The sequence below is a fragment of the Aethalodelphis obliquidens genome, unplaced genomic scaffold (assembly GCF_003676395.1).
Source record: "Aethalodelphis obliquidens isolate GAN/ISIS:26980383/991018 unplaced genomic scaffold, ASM367639v1 scaffold55, whole genome shotgun sequence".
Classification (NCBI taxonomy): domain Eukaryota; kingdom Metazoa; phylum Chordata; class Mammalia; order Artiodactyla; family Delphinidae; genus Aethalodelphis; species Aethalodelphis obliquidens.
This window is the reverse complement of record NW_020837999.1, coordinates 6,723,292-6,743,669: the sequence shown is the minus strand read 5'-3', so window position 1 is coordinate 6,743,669 and position 20,378 is coordinate 6,723,292. Positions and strand designations below refer to the sequence as shown.

Sequence of the window (20,378 nt, the reverse complement as noted above, 5' to 3'; positions counted from 1 at the left end):
TAATTTTTTAAGCACCATGCAGGCCAAACAAAATGCATTTGTGGGTTAGATCTGGACCTAGGACACCAGTTTCTGTCATGTTATGAATCATGTTAGAACATTTTATAACACCTCCCCTCAAAGTAAGAGCTTCAGTCCTTTCATGGACCAGGGCTGCTAGTGTATGCTTAATACTAAGAAAGCCATAGTGGGGAGAGAAGTGAGCATCACACATTATAGGAAGAATGCTTTGTTATTAGTTCTTTGCAGTGTACTTAGAACTGTTTTTCTGGTAGTGAGGATGAGTTTGTACCAAATCACCTTCACTGTCTGTTATCTAGGTTCTCTTGTGACTTGTCTCTTATCTAGGTTCTCTTGTGACATCTCTTATCCAAGTTCTATGGTGAGGAACAGCTCCGTTTTACAGAATGACCCCTGGTGATTAGAGGTGTAACATGTGGCCATGGGACAGAGTTCTTTGCCTTGTAGCAAGCTGGCACATCAATGATCCTATAATAGTGACTTGGCTGTTATGCTCCACTTTAATAGAATTAACTGGCAACAGCCAATGGTGGACACTGTTATTGCTGCCGAAGGCATGTGGTAATGAATTTGGGAACACTAAACTTATTTTGGACTTGTGATTTAAAAATTTTATTTCCTTTTTCAGGGGCTGTTTCTTATTGAATGCAGATAATTATCGCAGTGTTGCCATTTTTCTCAGAAAGCTTTTTTCTGGTTAGCAGATATCAGAAGGCAGAAACTGTCTTTTTCATCTATTGACTTCCTTATGGTGTTCAGTGTAACTTTACTAGTATTTCATTTAGTAGAGGCTAAGTACATAGTTGTTGGCTTATTTATTAATAGATACAGATGTTTTGAGTTATATTTAACTTTATTAAATATTAAAAGACCAGCATTTATTGGGTCAGGCCCAGAGCTAGGTAGTCTCTTGGGTTACAGAGCTTAAAGAAGCCCAGCAGGCAGGGGAAACACAGAACAGTTGCAACACTTAATATGTCCCAACATCTATAAACATTTAAATTAGGAAAAAGGCGTGGTGGAGGGCACAGTGTGTGTGTGGTGTGTGTGTGTGTGTGTGTGTGTGTGTGTGTGTGTGTGTGTGTGTGTAGAACTTGAGAGGGCTTTTTGGACAAATGTCATATTTCTCAGGTAGCTTTTGGATCTAGGTGGGGAAATGAGTGCAGGGGAATTGAGGTAGGACAGAGGGAGAATTTTAAACTAAAGAAGTCACTCTAGATCAGAAATCATTGGACATACGCTTAACTCTTGCTGCAATATATTCACTTATTGATACAATAACGTTTATAGAGTACTTTCTATGAGTCAGACACTATGCTAGCCATGGTGGAAGATAAACATGAATGAAGCAGGGCCTCAAAGATTCTCTAGTGGGATAAAGTATTGCACAGATTTACCCAGGTAAGGGTGAATATATTCGGCGCCACAAACCTATAGAAACAACGTGCTAAGGAAATTCAGAAAATTTCCTGGTCATTTTTGCCTGCACTATCTGGGAAGGAGGATATCCACAGTTGACGGCTCAGTACAATATTAGTAGATGATAAAGAGTTAGCTTATTTTATCTCTAGTAGTTTGTGCCCCCAAATTTATGACCCCAAAGGATAAAAAGGTGCAAATGAGGGTACGTTTTCTTCATAAATACATAATAGTGCTTCCTGTTCATTCCACGCAGGTTATTTTCCTCTTCAATCTCCCCTGAGTCTCACAGAACGAACCGGCAAGGGAGCACTTCGGAAGTACACAAGACACCTTGAAAGAGGCACAGAAAAGAGTAACTGGCGAGGAAAGTTAGTATTCTTTAAAAGGTGACTTCCCTGAGGATTACTGGGCATTATTAAGAATGAAAATATATGTAAGCCAGGTTTATGGGCAAGAACACAATCGCCCCAAACTCAGAATTATCTAAGAGCTCGGTAACCGCCGGGCAGGGCTTCAGCCCGACTCGCTCGGAGCTCGGGGATGGCCTCAGCTAACCCGCGCGGGCTGGCTCACGGCGCGGTTACCCTCTGGGAGGTTCTGAAGCGCCCCGAGCGCATCCCGCCCCTTCGCCGGTTCCTACTCGTAACAAGCCAGGTCGGCCGGGTCTTCACTCGCGGGCCCTAACCCTACCACGGCCACGCGGGGACGTGTACGCGCGTGCGCGCCCGCCGCCCAGGGCAGAGAAGGCGCCTCCACCCTCAGGAGCGCGCACGCCGCGCCGAGGGGCCCAGACGCGCGCGCTCCCGACTCGCCACCGCCTCCTCCTCCTCCTCCCCGGCCCGCCCCCTCCCTCGCCTCTTCCTGCCGGGCGGTCCTCCTCCCCTCCGCTCTCCGCTCACTCCGCCCTGCTCCCTCCGCCCTCCCAGGGCTCTGGCGGCGGCGGAGTGAACGGGACGGGCCCGGTCGCAGAGCGCGGGGCGGCGGGTGGGACCCGGGTGCCTGGCAGAGTTGTTCCGGCCCTGCCCGCGGAGACGTGAGGAGGTGAGGTGAGGGCGGCCTCCTAGGGGCCGGCGGGCAGACAAGAGACCCGGAGCCGGGCTGGGGGTGTTGGCGCCGGGGCGAGCCGGGGAGGGTAGCGGTGGGGGCCAGGCCCGGGACGGGATGCGAGAGGACCTCGGGAGGAAGACTCGGGGAGGGTTCGGAACTGTCGGTGGCTTCCCGGACATCGCAGTTCTCCCGGGCGGCGGCTCTTCGCGGCCCGGGCGGGCCGGCTGTCGGGGTCGGCGCCCCTCACCTGGGGGCGGGGTTGGTGACTTGGGAGCTCGTTTCCAGCTGTGCCGTCCTGACATCGCCGCCGCCTCCGCCTCTGCCGCCCGCTGCTGCGCCGTGCCTGCTGCCGGGTTCTCAGTCCCAGCAGCCCCACGTCCGGGGGGCGTGTGGTTAGGTTATTTTCTTACCCACATTCAGGCATCTGTTCGTGACCGCGTCTTGCCCTCGCGCTCCCCCTGTCTCCGCCCGGGTCTTTGCTCCTCTCCTGCTGTTGATGCTTGTGGTTTTGCTGGATGGGTTAGGCTGCGTCCTGGGCAGATCTCTACTTGCAAGAAATGCCCCGCTTCAAAGTTGACCGCCTGGCCATGCCAAACAACCCCCGTCCAGGTTGTGGGTGCTCCGTGTACTGATAACTGAGTCAAAGTTTCTGAGACTGGGCTAGTAGTTTGCACTGGTCGCCAACGGTGCAGGACTGGGCAGTGCGTCAGCATGTGGAAAGGGGCCACTGGCCAGCGGGAGGTGTCCGGGTGCTAGGGGACTGGACCGACAGGGTTTGTTTCTGATCCCAGGGCAGTGTGTCCAGGTGCTTGTGTATTCTTATACTTCTCAGGATCATCTTAGAAAATGTACCAAAATTCACCTGGTCACTTGCAGAACTGAGGGTTTCATGTAAGTGATAAGAATTGTCAACCTCATTATGCTAACGGTAAGGAGAACTTTTGCTTGCCTGACAGATTTCAGCGCTGACTGGAAACTGATTTCAGGGTCTGCATTTTTGGTACGGGAAGGTTTAGGGATTTTTAAAAATACATTTAAATTATCTTGTACATGGTGGGAGGTAAGTAGTTGCTTCTTAACGATTCTGACAACACGATATCGTGAAAACCTTCTGACTTTTCTCATAATAGTGTTTATATGTGGCTTCTGCTGCACTTTTGTAGAATATCCAGTAGTATGATGTCAGAAGATACAAACATGAAGTTTGCTTGTGGTCAAATTTGAAGTGGATTTTGTGCATGGAAAATATTGGTCCACAAGTTGCTCCTACTGGAAAACTGGCCTGTGATTCGTTATCTCAACAAAGTTCCATGTGAAACTGACAATGAAATTACAAAGGAGAAAGACCAGATGAATTTAATGTATGCATTATCTTCAAATTGTATTAAATGCTCGCTTGGTAGGGGAGTTAGTTGAGACTGAGTTAGACTGATGTCTCTATTAAATCAGGTCAAAATGTGCCCTGGTATTATGTATTAACAAGTCATCTGGAGAGAAGTGGATGTAGTCTTTATAGGACCACCAGGGAAGTCCCAAAACATACTCAGTTTTTAAGGAGAGGTTTAATATTGTGAGCATGGAAAAAGACATTGCTTGACCTGACTCTTGGTTTTTCAGAGTGGTTAATAATTTTCACTTTATGGTCAATATTTGAAATTAGGTATAAGTACCTGACTATCAGTGGACCCTAATAAGGAATAGTTAATGGAATTAAGCAGAACTTGTATCTCAGCATTCTCTTTTTCATACTTCATTTACTTTCCATATTGCACTCATTCAACAGATAGGATGCCATACTTGAGTATTGCAAGTTTGTGCTCTTGCTGACCTCTTTTTGTCATCTTTTGGTGTTTTTTGGTGTAATTTTTGGGATTTTCCTGGGAAACTTATAGGCATATATTCAGTTGATTTGGAGTTAGATTTGGGCTAAGATTATTAGCCCACTTGAAATTCTGAGCCTTCTTGTTTTCTAAATAACCTTAAAAATAGAAAACACAATTCTTTATAAACACTCATGAAAAATCTGGCTACAGACTGTGTTGTTGTGATAGACATAGTACAGCCAAAAATATATTCAAGAAACTTCCCTTCTCACCCAGTTTAGTAAGCTTAAATAAGAAGAAAATAAAGTATTTTTTTTCAATAAAAGCCTGGTTTTCCCAGAATATCAAGTCTAACAACTGTTTGCTGTACTATTTTCCCCCTTGCCTCTTCTAAGTTCAACAAGTACTACATGTCTCTAGTACATGGCAAAAACTTAATTTTAGTAGTAGGGGATTCTCAGTGCAGGCTTGTGCTGGAGAATTTGACAGGGAAACACCAGGTATGGAAATTTCCTTTTTTTTACAGCACTGGTTTTCTCTGTACCCAGGTTCTTAGTGGAGTGGGGGAATGGGCACATATCACAATTACATGGCCCTTTTTTCATACTATATTTCCTTTTCCTCTCCTCCTCTTTCTCCTAACCCTTTGCTAAATGGGCCATTGCTACTAGTAGGATGTTGTAGCCCTCGGTTGTAACTGAACAAAGGCTGAGAACCTTGGCCTTTTGCTAATACTTCCTAAGACAAATTTCCACTCCCTGTAATTTGCCTTCTGGCGGTATCAATAGGCACCTCTGTTACTCTCATTTTTGAAGAGACATATCAATTTTGGTGGTGAAGAGATTACATATGTAACTAAGAGTGAGATGTATTGCATTGTGTAGCATACATGGAAGAGAGACTAGGAGATTGCTTAGCTGAACATTTATGAACTGTTTTGACTGTGGCTCACAGTAAGAAATACATCTTATACCCTGATTCAACACACACACACACACACACACACACAGTTGAAAGAAAAGTTTGGTGAAACAATACTTATCTTTTCAGGACCTTGCTGGAGCTGTCTCATCAGTTGGCTTGTAAGCGCAATCCTGCCTCTCTTCCCACGGAACTCCATGTGTAGCTTGAAATTGGCCCTGGTGGGAGTATTTACACCAGGGACACCTGCAAATGTTACAGTTCAGAGCTTTTCTCTCTCCTTTGGATAGCCAGTTAAACATTTACAGCATACCACAGCACTGCCTACAACACACTTTGGTATTTTCTATTCTATTTCATTTTATTAAAAAATGCTGGGTTTTGGCACCCAAATTGATTTTACAGCCAGATAATGGATAACAGTTTATAGTTAAAAACTGGTTTAGTTCACCCTCGTCACTTTGTGGATGAACACACTAAAAGATTGAAGTTCAAGGTCACATAGCTAGTCATTAGCAAAGCCAGGTCTGGGGACTCCTAATCTGGAGTTGTTTCTAGTGGACTTATCTCTTTTCCTAACCCAACCCATTCATGTAGCTCAATTAGAGTGTTTAATATATGTAAGACATTGTGTTAAGCAGTTTGAATAGAGATGAATAAGGCATGAACCTTGACCGTGAGGCATTATGCTTGCGTGGGGGATTAAATATGGAAACAAAGATAATGTAAGGCAGAAAGTAATGTGTACTAAAGAGATAAAGGTAAGGCAGTACAAGTTAGAGAGAGGAGGGAGAGATTGCTTTTAGTTGTAAGGATATGGGAAGAGGTGACATTTAAACCATGCTTTGAAGAATGGGTAGGATTTGGACATGTGGAAATAGGACAAATAGTATATAGAGAAAGGCCTTTCTGGGCCAGAGGCCGGGGCAGTCAAAGGAATGGAGGGAAAGAGCTAGGCAAGAAAGAGTCAGTACCAGATGGTGAAGAGCCTTGAAGGCCAGTTTTCCTTTCTGCTTTTCAACTCGTCTTTCATTTTTGTCTCTGGAGTCATCTAGTACTTCTTAATGTTAAGTAAGCTTTGTATGCTGTGCTCCTGATTAGACTATGACCCAGAGAACACTTAAGTATCCTTAGAGTAAAAGCTGAGGGAAAAATTATTAGTGTAAGAGAAACAACCTTGAGTTTATCAATCCTAAAACTGTTGGAAAGAAAGGGAAAATATTTTCTTTGTAAGGAGATGCCATTATTTTTTGTTTGGCCAAATAGACAGCATCAAATTGGCTGTAGCAGTACAGGAAGCAGTTTTGAAAGTCTTTTCAAAGCGTCTTTAAAAATGTGCTTTCTAAATGACTGGATCTTAATTTTTGGAGGCAGGTTTGGTTTAGGCAGAAAGGCAGTTTATACAGATCCACAGCTGAGCTGACTGCTTTTCAGAATTTAGGGCAGCAAAGTAGAGTATTTCATACTATAGCCAGTTGTGAAGGATAGATTCTTTACTCAAAGAAGTTCCTTTGATTTCAGCATTTATGTCTTTGACAGCCTGTATGACTGGAGATGTTTTGAAGTCTTGGATGGAGCTTGCTTTGTTCCACAGGGGAATTAGGTGGCTAGAAATGAAGACAAATGACAGTAAGTTGTGTCTGTTAATCAAATTGAAGCTCTGGTGGTAGTTCTCAAGGTTTTCTGTCTGTTGATGATTTCATACTCACTGCTTCTAATTAAAATGATGCACAGTCAATTTGAAGAAGCTTTACTTCTCTTTGACCTACCAGTTCTATAAAGCTAAAAGCCCTTTTTGAATGTTGCCCAGGTAACAACACATACAGACTGTTAGAAGTGTGTGGAAAATTTCGGTAATCTTGGTAATGAAGTTGCTATAGTAAAAAGCTGCTTGGTTGGTAAAAAGCTGGGCTACTTCTGGATGGTTGACAAGGAATTTTTGGGATGAGCTTTGGTTCCAAAATAAATGTGAATTATGTCTTTGCCATACTGTTTTCCTCATTTATTTCAACTTCTGATATGTAAAGTATATTGTCCTGTTACTTTAGGTTTTAGCAGTTTCATATGAACCTCTCCACAAAATAGCACACCCCAAATAGCATGATAAGAGTTTAGATGCAGCATGCTTCAGATAGGTCGCACCATTTGAATGGTGTAGCTAATCATGTCAGCGCAGAGGTGGGGTTTTTTTTTTTTTTAAAGACATGTTAGGTTTTACAAGTTGAGTTTATTAAAATTCTTCCAAATTTTCTAACATCATTTTTTTGTGATACAAAGTGTGATGTTGATGTCCTTAATTTAAACTATGCAAACATTTTTCTAAAGATATACACATGCACATGGATGTGTGTGTTTATATGTACGTATAACACACACCCCACCCACTAGCTGTTGGAATTTATGGCGAAAACACAGTCTACCTGGTAAATGACTAAAAATAAGTGGTCTGGCTCTTTGAAGACTATCTTTCAAGTCACAAATATGAAAATAATGCAAACCCAAAGGGATTTTTTGAATGTCACATTTCCAGAAAACTAGCACATTTTAAAAGGGAAGTGTAGAATTCATTCATGTACCAGTGAAGGATTTCTCAACCTCTCCCTTACCCTGTGTATTATGTACACCCATATTCTTCCCTCATTATCAGCAGTAGGCAAAATTACAGGACTTTAAAAATCAAACTTCACCAGAGGGGATGCAAATAACAAACACTATTTTTAGTAAAAATACAAACTTGTGGTTTTCAGTTTTGAAGGTTTAAGAGACATGTAACACTAGTTTTTGATAAACAATGTAGAGTATTTATTCTGTGCTTCAAGATGTACTTTGTCATTTTTGAGTCCCCTTGCTAGGAGCATTGTATAAATGCAAATGGTTGTTACAGGGGATATTAAGTATTTCCTTGAATAGTTTCTCTTTAGTAAATTTATCTTGGTATGACACTTTGAATAAATTATAGTTTAGTTTAGTGAAAAGTCAACCACTGATGGGAGACTATACATATACTGGCAAACAGTATGGTTTCTTAGGTTGTTTTATAGTGATTTTGTTGTCTCAGCAGCTAATAGCCATCAGACCATATTCATTTATTATTTTATTTCCACAAAGATCTTCTCTCATGGACTGTATTCTTTCATTTAAAATCTTTGTCTCATATTTTGCCCTGCTGTTAGTGGAACAATATTTTGATTTGACTTTGTCCTAGTCTTCCTATGCAAAGATGTATTACTGCCTATCAAGTTGGTACTAAATTGTAATTCAGTTAATGTCTTCTTTCCTCCATCCATGTTTTTCCTTTCAATATTCTAGAATTGATTCTAACACTAACCCAAGCTTCCTGGTTAACATTAATGGGAAAAATGAGATTAGATGTTACTATTTAAATCCTAGGACCACCTGTTTGCCAATAGTAGTGAACCTATAAAATTTTTATGCATGAGTTAGGCAGCTTAATTTTTCACTAATGAGTCTAGGCCTCTAATTATGTATTTTATTTGGCTGCGTTGGGTCTTAGTTGTGGCATGTGGGATCTTTTGTTGTGGTGCGCGGGCTCAGTAGTTGTGGCACACGGGCTTAGTTGCCCTGCGGCACGTGAGATCTTAGTTCCCCAACCAGGGATTGAACCCACGACCCCTGCATTGGAAGGTGGATTCTTAACCATTGGACCACCAGGGAAGTCCCCTATTTTATTTAATTTTCAAATTGAAGTATAGTTGATTTAAAAAGTGTTAGTTTCAGGTATACAGCAAAGTGGTTCAGTTATACATATGTATATATATATTCTTTTCCAGATTCTTTTCATTATAGATTATTACAAGATATTGAATATAGTTCCCTGTGCTATATAGTAGGTCCTTGTTGTTTATCTATTTTATATATAGTAGTGTGTATATGTTAATCCCAGACTTCCAATTTATCCCTCCTTCCCCCCCCCTTTTCCCCTTGGTAACCTAAAGTTTGTTTTCCATGTCTGTGAGTCTATTTCTGTTTTGTAAATAAGTTCATTTTTATCACTTTTTAGATTCCACATATTAGTGATATCATATGATATTTGTCTTTGGTTTACTTCACTTAGTATGATAATCTTCAGGTCCATCCATGTTGGTGCAAATGGCATTATTTCATTCTTTTTTATGGCTGAGTAATATTCCATTGTGTATATATACCACATTTTCTTTATCCATTCATCTGTCAATGGACATTTAGTTTGCTTCCATGTCTTGGCTATTGTAAATAGTGCTGCTATGAACAATGGGGTGTTCTAATTTTTAAAAATTCTGACATGTGTTTTATATTTCTTGTCAATTTTGTCAGTAGTTTTTTTTTTTTTTTTTTTTTTTTGCGGTACGCTGGCCTCTCACTGCTGTGGCCTCTCCCATTGCAGAGCACAGGCTCTGGACGCACAGGCTCAGCGGCCATGGCTCACGGGCCTAGCCACTCCACGGCATGTGGGATCTTCCCGGACTGGGGCACGAACCCGTGTCCCCTGCATCGGCAGGTGGACTCTCAACCACTGCGCCACCAGGGAAGCCCTTGTCAATAGTTTCGATAGATGAAACAGGTTTCTCCTGTTGCACTTGGTTTCACAAACAATAAAATAGCAATCTCTACCATTTGAAAATATCAGATAAAAGTTTTAAAAGATAATCTAACAATAGTAGTTTGGAGAAACCAGTTTGTTTAGCAATTAATATGATACTTCTCATTTTGCTTGTAAATTTCATTATGTTTGCATGCTAGATGTAGTAGAACTTTATTATGCTCCACTGAGAATTTACTTTTCTAGATAGAGAACTCTAGCAATTTTTGTACTTGTGAGAATTTCATTTGGAAGAGGAGAATGATAATAGTAGATTTTAGAAACTTTGGTTGGCCAAAGGGAATGGAAAAAAAAATCATCTTTAAGCTGCAAATATAACTAAAAACATTTTTTGTTTTGTGGAAGACAAGGTGGATAGAACGTAAGACCTTAGTTCCTGATCTAGTGCTGCTATGAGATTCTGAGAGCGTAAGTGACTTGCCACAGTTTTTTTCTCTTTGCATAATAATAATAAACTAACATTATTGAGTTTTGAATGTGTCAGTTATTATATAAGATAATATGCATTATCTAGTTAATTTTTGCAAAAACTATCTAAGGTGGGAACTATTATAATGTCATTCCCAGTTTGCAGATGAGGGAACAGGCGTAGAGAAAGTAACTTATGATCACACAGCTCATAAGAGGCAGGTCTCTTGCTTCTAAATTTGCCTCATAGTGACTCTCAACTGCTACTCTGTATTGATGATTCATTAAATGGGGTTGATGATACTTGCCTTGCCTATTTCATAGGGTGGTTATGAGGACCAAAAAGGTAAGGTTTACAAAGGAACACCTATAAACGTGCCTGGTGTTTTCATTTTACTGGATAATTTTTGAGAAGCCAAAGAAGTCATTGAAATAGATAACCATGTATATTACTTTTAATCACTAAAATAAGTCAAACCGTAAAATAAAATAAGTAGAGCAAAATAAAATGGATTTTGAAAGGCTGCTATCTGCAAGGCAGAAGACATGTTTTGCGTGGGTCCAGAGGATCCGTGAGGGAAAGACAAACGGAAGCAAAAGTGTAGGGTGTATTGAATGAAAAGTGGATTGGATTCTCTCTACCAAAACCTGAACTCTTTCTGCAATGAGGAGGACTATATAAATGGCATTAGATGACCTCTGAGAGCCTTCCAACATCAAGATCTATGGCTGTTTGTAATGGGTGACTTTTATTTTATTTTAACACCTCAAAATAGCTAGATACACCCAAAAAACTTCTATTTTAGCTTGGACAATTAACAATCACCATTCCTTAAATGTCAGGTTTTTTTGAACTTAGGGTGGAAAAAAGTATATGGTTGCCTGGGAAAAATATAGTTATGTATTTTGCTTTCTTCCCCCCAAGATAAACAGATTCTTTTTGAGGGTGCAGTGGGTAAAACAGCTTAATAGTATGTTGTCACATGCTTGTGCTTAATACTTTTCTTGTGATTTTCCCTCAAGTTTATATTTCCTAAATGTGTATTTTCAGAAGAAAGTTAATATCATTGTGAGTATGAAAGTTCGTTTTTACTGTATGGAGTGTTATGGTTTTATGGCTCTTTATACCGTTGGTTTCATTCTCTGACATTGTTTTATTCAGCAAGCATTTATAAGGCAGAGAATGGGTTCAGTGCTAGAGAAGGAGAGATAAGAGACTGTTAAGGAGCTGACAGTCATACTGGAGAAACATGCAAATGCAGTGGCGTGTAGCAAGGATGGGGCAGCTTAGGATATGTCTTACAGAAAGCTTCAGAAGGTTATGTAACCTGGTCTGGGGTTTCAGGTAAGGTTGCTTGGAATATCTGAGTTGAGTTTAAAGAAGGCAAGAGAGACATCTTAAATAGAGGTATGAAAATTTGAAGTTATAACTCTTAACTTATATAGACCCAGTGGCAGCTCCTCATCTCTCTGAAACATGCAAAAACCCCAAAGTAGATATCATTTTTATAAGTAGTTACTTATAAATAAAACTCTCACTGAGAACTTATTTTTATTTTATACATGATGCTTGTGGTTTCTAAGGTAATAGATTAAAAGGAATAATTTAGAATTGAAATGTTGTCATAAATATACATATTGATAGTAACAGCAAGATTGCTGACATGATAGCAGCAAAGAAATAGGAAAAACTAAAAACTGTAGATAGTAAAGGAAAACAGCCTTGTGCACCTACTTAGCTTTGGGTGTCAATTGTGTTTCTAATAGTATTAGAATAATAATGAAAGTTTGTCATGTTCTCTCTTACAAGAAAAGGTTAAATGTATGGTCTGTATACATTTACAGGGGCATTAAAGTTTTTTCTTAAAAAGATTTTTTAATATGAAATAGTATGAAAACCAGAGGGTAAACTGTTAGTTCAGTTATCAAATTGTTTATCCTGAATGATTGATTTCCAAAGGACGTTGAATAACCTTAATTTTCTTTGTATATATGATACATAGACCTGTGTATTTTATGGGATACTAGACATATTTCAGCACAGTCTTTGCTATATAACATTGGCTAGAAATTATTTGCTTACATAAAATATCAAAGTTAGGGCTCTTGACCATTTGGATATCAGGTATTTTTAGAGAGTGTGGACCAGATTGTCTTTCTTTTCTGGATGGCTCATAGTTGTGGTCTCTCTCGGCCTAGATGTCATCATCTTGAAAACCTTCACTGAGACTATAGACTCTGTTAGTAATCTCTCATCTGTGCTTTTGGAGCATTCTATTTTCCTCCCTGTTGTGATACTAATAAACATTGCATTGTAGCTTGTCTGTTTCTGCTTTAGACTATAGGCTTTTCGAGAAATGCAAAAAAACAAAAACTACTTCGTTTAGGGCTCTGGAATTGGTCTCTCCTTGGTTTGAATCTTGGCTTTGTGTGGCATTGGGGATGATATCTGTAAAGTGGGGATAATCTTACTGCAGAGGGTTATTTATCTTGAATAAGTTAATGAATGTAGAGGAGACATAACAGTTCCTGGCACATTGTTTAGTTCTCATAAATGTTTCCCCCTCCTTCCTTTCTTTCTTGTTGTGTCTGGCACTTAGTAGGACTTTCAATAATACTTTTAAAATGGTTTTGTAAGCTGTGTTAGAGCTGAATTGGATCTATCTATGTATCATTAACTTTATTAAATGAAAATTTCTTAAAATGAATAATAATGAGTATATAAAAATTCAGTCTTTGCGCTAGATGTCAGCAAATCATGTAGTCTCCAAATTAGATTATCAGCGTGAAAAAACATTCTCCAGGCCTTCTCAAGCTTATAATTGTTGTGAGGCAGTGGGTTTAAAGTAGGTGGAAAAGATTGTGGAGCTCCTTTTTCTGGATTTGCTGCTTTCTGACCTTGTTCACTTGTATTGGTGGCTCTGCCTCTTATTGTCATTATCTTGGCCTTTTTTTGATGGGATGGTCATTGATCTGTTTCTTGGGAAGGAAGGAACCCTGAACCTGACAGACTAATTAACTGTGTGACCTTGGGTAAGTAACCTTATTTCTCGGTTTATATATCTGTATAATGAAAGTAATAATACCTCAAGACTCTGTAAAAGTTAAGAAATAGGTGCCTGGTTATAGAAGGTGCTCCATAGATGGTAGGTATTCTTAGGACTTTACCAAGCCAGAATCCTCAGTATTCCTTCTGTATTAGTAACTTTATTTGACAGCAGCTAACCAAAAAATGGGGTGAGGGAGAACTGGATGACCTGGGGAATGATGGCAGAGATTTTGCACCAGCACTCGTGACCTCAGATGGGAGACACAGATGCGGAGGGCCTGTAGCTTTATGTGAAGGAGGACGGGTGGAACCAGATTGGATCAGATATGGCATAACATCTGTAGTCTGGCTTAAAACCTCATAAACTGGTTGGATGGTTTTTAATTTAATTAAATTTAAAAAGTTTTATTTATTTTTTAGTTATTAAAATGCTGACAGTACTAAACTACTTACTTGATTACAGAATGATTTTTCAGTGAGCTGGGTGCAACTTATTCAAGGTTTATGAGCTGTAGAATTGTTCCTTTGTGATAATGTGTTAAGACATTTCTAGGAATGAAGTATTTTTCCCCCTCTATTTTCCCCTTTAGTGCACAAGCTGTTGAGATCTATATTGCTGCTACTCCTATTGGGATTTGCCCTTTCATTACATCTCTGTTAGGTGCTGTGGAGGAACGTAAAGAAGTATAAGGCATAAACCATGTATTTCAGTGATTGCAGTGGGGAAAGTGAAATATACATGTATTAAAAATAACTGATCTGGGCTTCCCTGGTGGTCCAGTGGTTGACAGTCTGCCTGCCGATGTAGGAGACATGGGTTCGTGCCCTGGTCTGGGAAGATCCCACATGCCATGGAGCGGCTAGGCCCATGAGCCGTGGCCGCTGGGCCTGCGCGTCCAGAGCCTGTGCTGCGCAACGGGAGAGGCCACAACAGTGAAAGGCCCGCGTACTACAAAAACACAAAACAAAACCAAAAACCCTGATCTTTTAAAAAAGCAGAATTATTGACTGAAACATCTTATTCTCTTAGCCCAATATTCCTAGTGTCATTTAATATAAATAGTTTTCCTGGAAAAAAAGTCTTAGGCTGTTGTATATGCAGGTGTCAAAAATGGATTAGAAAAGTTGGAAACTGAAGTTTTTGACTAATGTTAATTTTCCATCGTATTTGAAACTCTTTATTAGCATTATCTTGTCCTGATTCCTTCTGATATCTTCTAAGAATTTAAAAAATTATCTATAAATCTTAAAGTGCCTTTACTTTGTCACCTTCAAATGCGATCATTGAAAAGTTGGTTAATTATTCTATGTATCTTTTCAAAGTAGATTAAGTTAAATCATCATCATTTAGATATTTTCCTTTCACAGTATTTTATCTTAATTTGTGTATCATTTGAAAAAAGTCATCATGTTAGTGCCATATTTATTATTGAATCTGTAGTATCTTTTATACTTAAATGGTACACATTTTGTTCAAAAGAAGCATTGCCACCCTCCCTTTCACCCCCTGCTGTACCTTGACTAACATTTGGATATAAGAGAATCTCTAATCAGAATGCTCTCTCCTTTGATTTTCCTGTTGGTGACTTCTTGTTGTCATTCAGATCTCAGCTTTTAAAAAAATTTTCTCTGAGTCTTTCCCACACCACCCCATCTGAAGTGGTCCTTGATGCTCTAGGCTTGCTCTGCCATGTTGCCCTATGTATTTTAATTCAGAATACTTATCCCTATCAGAAACTTCCTTCCTTCCTTCCTTTCCTCCTTTCTCTCTTCCTTCCTCCCTCCCTCCCTCGTTTGTTCCTTCCTTCACTCCCTCCTTCCTTTCTTCCGTTCCCCAGTAGCAAGTAAGCTCCTTGAGAGCAAGGACTTAACCGGTTTTTTCACTTCTCTTATCTGTAGAGCTTCAAATAATGCACTCAATAAAATTTTGTTATTACAGGGTGAAGCAGTTATTCTTTCCCCGAAGTAACTTTATGACTATCTTGAAAGTTCATTTCACTTCATTATGCCTTGGTTTCTTCCCCTGCAAAATGGGTGGGGGATGGGAGAGGAAAGAGATTGAATTAGGTTACTTCTAAAATCTCTGCCATTTAAAGGCTTGCTATTAGCTTGATGTGAGCTTTGAGTTCTGCTCTAATGGTGTTGATGAAGTTTTGCTGAGCTACTTACTTTCTTAATCTGTCTTCTCTTGAAACCAGTAGTGCATATTTATGTTTGTAAGGTTACTGACAGCATTGGTGAGTTAACTCTGTTTGCAGAATCAGAGTTTTTTGGTGTCTCTAGATTATTAAAGAGATTAGATCTGCAACATGATTTCTGTTTTGATGATCAAGTTTAGTTCTGTGGCATATCCAAGTACTAGGTTGAACTGATCTTTCTGGTATTTATTTTAATATCAGGAAATTTCAGTCATCTCAACTTTTTAATTAATTTTAATTATGAGAGTTATGATTTCCATGAAATGAACCTTGAGATAATATACATATAAATAAAATGAAAGTTTACATTAAAAGTATTTTTGTAGTAATTTCTGGAAGGCACTGGGAATTGTAGATATAAACTAGTTTTTCATTTGGTCCATGTGACTAGAATTTTAGACAGTTGGCTGTTTTAGTCTTCACTTCAGAAAGCTTTATTATTATAATGAACAAAAACATTTTTTGAAATGGGTAAAGGAAATGAGCAGACAGTTGATAGCAGAGGAAATACAACCTATAAGCAATTGTCAGAAGGTTAGATCTTCTCAGTAATCAAAGAAATGCTTATTAAAGCATTTATTAAAGCAAAATGGTATACTATTTTATACTTATTTCAGATTTTTTGAAAATAGTAATATGTAATGTTAGATTTTAGTAAAGCAGGCATATTCAAATATTGCTAGTGGATTGTAATTTGGCAGAATGTATCCAGAATTGTTAGACTATTCATAATCTTTTCATAAACTTTTGATTCAGTAATTTCACTTTTGAGAATATCCTAAAGAAATAACTACAGGAAAAAGAAAGAAAAAGATAAGAAACAGGTGTATGCAGGAGAATATTCAGAGCAATGTTATTTATAGTAGCAGCATATTGGAAGCAACTTAAATTTTCAACAATAGGAGACTAAGTTATGATACATCTATTCCAAGAACCATTATTTGGCATGAAAATAATTACAGAGAATGTATCATTTTAAGGAAGGGTGAATATAACCATTTAAAATACATAAGAGGGCTTCCCTGGTGGCGCAGTGGTTGAGAGTCTGTCTGCTGATGCAGGGGACACGGGTTCGTGCCCCGGTCCGGGAAGATCCCACATGCCGCGGAGCGGCTGGTCCCGTGAGCCATGGCCGCTGAGCCTGCGTGTCCGGAGCCTGTGATCCGCAATGGGAGAGGCCACAACAGTGAGAGGCCCGCGTACTGCAAAAAAAAAAAAAGAAAAAGATCAGGAATGCACTAAAATGCCAATTGTGTTAGCTTAGTAGGATTATGGACATTTTTGTTTGTTTGTTTTCTAAATTTGTATAACTTTTATAATGAAAAAGGTATAAGTAAAGTCAGATTTTGCTAGGTGTGATAATTTTGTTAATATAACTAGGGTTGCCAGATTTAGCAAATAAAAATACATGCAATATTTGGGATGTACTTAGACTAAAAATTAATTGTCTTTCTGAAATTCAAGGTTAAACTGAGTGTCTTATGTTTTATCTGACAACCCCAAGTGTAACACATTTTGGTTATAGTTGAATGTTGTTGAGAAATGTTGGGACACTCTTATCTCCCAAATAATTCTAAATATTGTTTTAAATTCAGTTGACTTTTTAAAATAAAACAACTAGGATTATTTAGCTAGGAAAATTACTCTTATAGTCTAATTTTATTTTCTAGACTTGTTTTTGAGTGATGCTTGAAGGAAATATGCTTCAATGTTTGGCAAGAGTAATTAAAAAGTCTTGTTATTTAACAAAAACATAACATTGGATGCTGCCTGTTTACCTTAGATAGAAGGATGATTTGTTAAGCTAACAATTTTTTAGTCTTAAAAATAATGGCATTTCTGGAATTCCCTGGTGGTCCAGTGGTTAGGACTACACCCTTTCACTGCGAGGAATCCTGTAAGCCGTTTGGCACGGTCAAAAAAAAAAAAAAAAGGCATTTCTGCAGTGAAATGTCTTTATACATATATCTGGGAAGGTGCTTTCCCTATAGCAAACTTATTAATATAATGTTTGAGGGGTCAAGGAAATTAGAATAAGGGGGAAAGGGGAAATAGTGTTGTAACTACTCTGCTTTGAAAACTGGAACTTTTTGTTTGCAAGTTTCATGTTTGAAGTGAAAATAAAATGACACTTGTAAGAAGTTCTAACAATTTTCTAAATCTTAAAATAGATAATCTTCCCACAGGATAACATGTCAGGACTTTTTGGATTGAAAAAATATCATGAAATTTTTGGGCCCAACTGAAGATAAATAATATGAAGATGAAAATCAATTTAGTAATCATCATTGACAGAGTTAATGTATTCAATCAAGGCCTTTGATATAGCAGGTACTAAGTGAACAACAGATAGAGACCCTGCCCTTGTGGAATTTATAGTTTAATGAGGATGTAGGCAGTTACTGTGCTCTGTGATAAGTACAATGATAGGCCATATGAGCTGCAGTGGTAGCTCAGAGGAGGGGCACCTTACCCAGAAGAGAGATTCTAAGATGAGAAGGAGTAGGAGTTAGCCAGGGAAATAGATGTGGGAGTACTAGAGATTGAGAGTAGATATGAAGGCCCAGAGGCAGGGAAGAACATAGCAAATTTGAAGAGTGAAAAAAGGAAGTTCAGTATGGATTGGACAGCAGTGTGTATGAAGGAAGGGGGAGAGCCTTACAATGAGGCTGTAAAGGTAAGCAGGGGCCTGGTGATGCTGGGTCCTACAGATCATTTAAGAAGTCTGGACTTTATTCTAAGAATAGTACAGCATCAGATTTTGTTCTAGAGAGATTATTTTGGCCTGTGTAGAGTGAATTTGGAGAGAAGTAAGGCTGGAGTCAGGAAGACAATTTAGAAAATTATTGCAATAATCCAGGTAAGTGAACTAGGAGAGGAGTAGACAGATTTAAGAAGTTTTCGGGCTTCCCTGGTGGCGCAGTGGTTGAGAGTCCGCCTGCCGATGCAGGGGACACGGGTTCGTGCCCCGGTCCGGGAAGATCCCACATGCTGCGGAGCAGCTGGGCCCGTGAGCCATGGCCGCTGAGCCTGCGCGTCCGGAGCCTGTGCTCCTCAATGGGAGAGGCCACAGCAGTGAGAGGCCTGTGTACCGCCAAAAAAAAAAAAAAAAAAAAAAAAAGTTTTCATGAGATGAAATCATTAGGACTTTGTGATATGTTTGATTAGGGGTGAAAGAGAAGGAGTCATAATTCTTGGTCAGCTTTACCAAGAGGGATTAAAGGAGGAACAGAGTTTTGGGGGAAGAAAATATGAGTTCAAGGTTTGATGTCTTTGAGGTAAACACTTGTAGATGTCTGTAGGCAACTTGAAGAATGGTTATAAAACATGAGAAAGATGTCTGGGTTTGAAATATGCTAATTGAGATTAAGTGGGTAGAGTAGAAGAGACCCAGAATAGAACCCTGAGGAACTCCCTTTTAGAGATGGAAGAGGAACTTATTTTAAAAAAATGATTGTTTCAAAAATCTTACATATTTGTATATTTTTCTTGTTTATTTGTGCTTACTGTGTTTACTTTGTTTTGTTACATGTCTTTCCTCTATTAGATTATAAGCCCCTTAAGAGCAGGACCACGTCTCCTTTGTTCACCTCTGTATGCACAGTACTGGCACATAGGATACACTCGACAGATATTTGTGAAATGAATAGTTACAGTTTTCTGAATAGTTACAGTTTTCTCTGTTATTTTTTTCATCATTTGAGTCTTTTAGTTGTGTCGTTCCTGTCATTTATTTCAGGGATCTCTGTTCTGTTGTATGATCAGTTTTTCCTCTTTAAATCAGTATAATATGGGTATGTTTTCTTTTCACTTTTCATTGTGGAAAATTTCAAATTTATAAGAAGAGAAAACTGTTTACTTAATGTCCACATAACAATCTAAATTGAACAATTCTTATATTTCTCATTTTTGCTTCATCTCTTTTTTCGGTGTAGCACTGCAAATTACAGAAATTGTTTTATTTTTATCCCTAAATACTTGAATGTATCTCTCAAAAGTAAGAACATTTTCTTATATAACCATAATCACATTCTCACATTCTCACACCTAACTAAATTAACAATTTCTTAATATCATCAGAAACCCAGCCCATATTAAAATTTTGCCCTTTATACCCCAAATGTCTGTGTTAGTTTACTAGGACTGCTGTAACAAAATACCACACACTGGGTGGCTTTAACGACAGAAATTAATTTTCTCGCAGTTCTGGAGACTGTTAAGTCCAAGATCAAGGTGTTGGAAGGTTTTATTTCTCCTGAGGATCTCTCCCTGGCTTGCACATGGCTGTCTTCTTTTTGTGTCCTCACATGGTCTTTCCTCTGTGTGTGCACATCCTTGGCGTTTCTGTGTGTCCAAATTTCCTTCTTATAAGGGCGCCAGTCAGATTGGATTAAGGTCCACCCTAATGGCCTCATTTTAATTTACCTTTTTAAAAGCCCTAACTCCAAATCTGAGGTACTGGGGATTAGGGCTTCAACATATGAATTTTTTGGGGCGGGGCACAGTTCAGCCCACAACAATGTCTTTTATACTGCTGGTTTGTTCAAAGCAAGATTTACTTAAAGACTGTGCAATTGCATTTAGTTGTAGATTTCTTATGTACATTTTAATCTACATGCATCTCCCCACATTTTCCTTTTTCTTCTCATGACTGTTCAGGTACCTAGACAGTTGTCTTGTAAAATGTTTCATGTTTTGAATTTGTCTGATCTAATTCATTGTTTTCTATTTCCTATAAGCTGAAAGCTAGATCTAAAGGTTTAAAACATTTTGGGCACCAGTATTTATAGTTTGTGCTGTGTGTATCATAATGCATTGTATCTAGAGGCACATATTTCATTGTCCTACTCTTAGTGATGCTGATATTGATCACTGGGTAAAGTGGTGAC

The 20,378-nt window shown here is 39.0% G+C and overlaps 1 protein-coding gene across 2 annotated transcripts in view; it reads left to right on the top strand.

Annotated features, from left to right (window-relative positions):
• The first annotated feature begins 2,364 nt into the window (after positions 1 to 2,364).
• RABGAP1L (RAB GTPase activating protein 1 like) overlaps positions 2,365 to 20,378 on the top strand; it is a 682,268-nt gene continuing 664,254 nt past the window's right edge. The window contains exon 1 of one of the 2 annotated variants that reach the window (XM_027086258.1): positions 2,365 to 2,484. The gene's annotated coding sequence lies outside the window, so the exon portion shown is untranslated. The remainder of the gene's footprint in view (positions 2,485 to 20,378) is intronic. The other variant, XM_027086259.1, reaches the window with a different exon arrangement.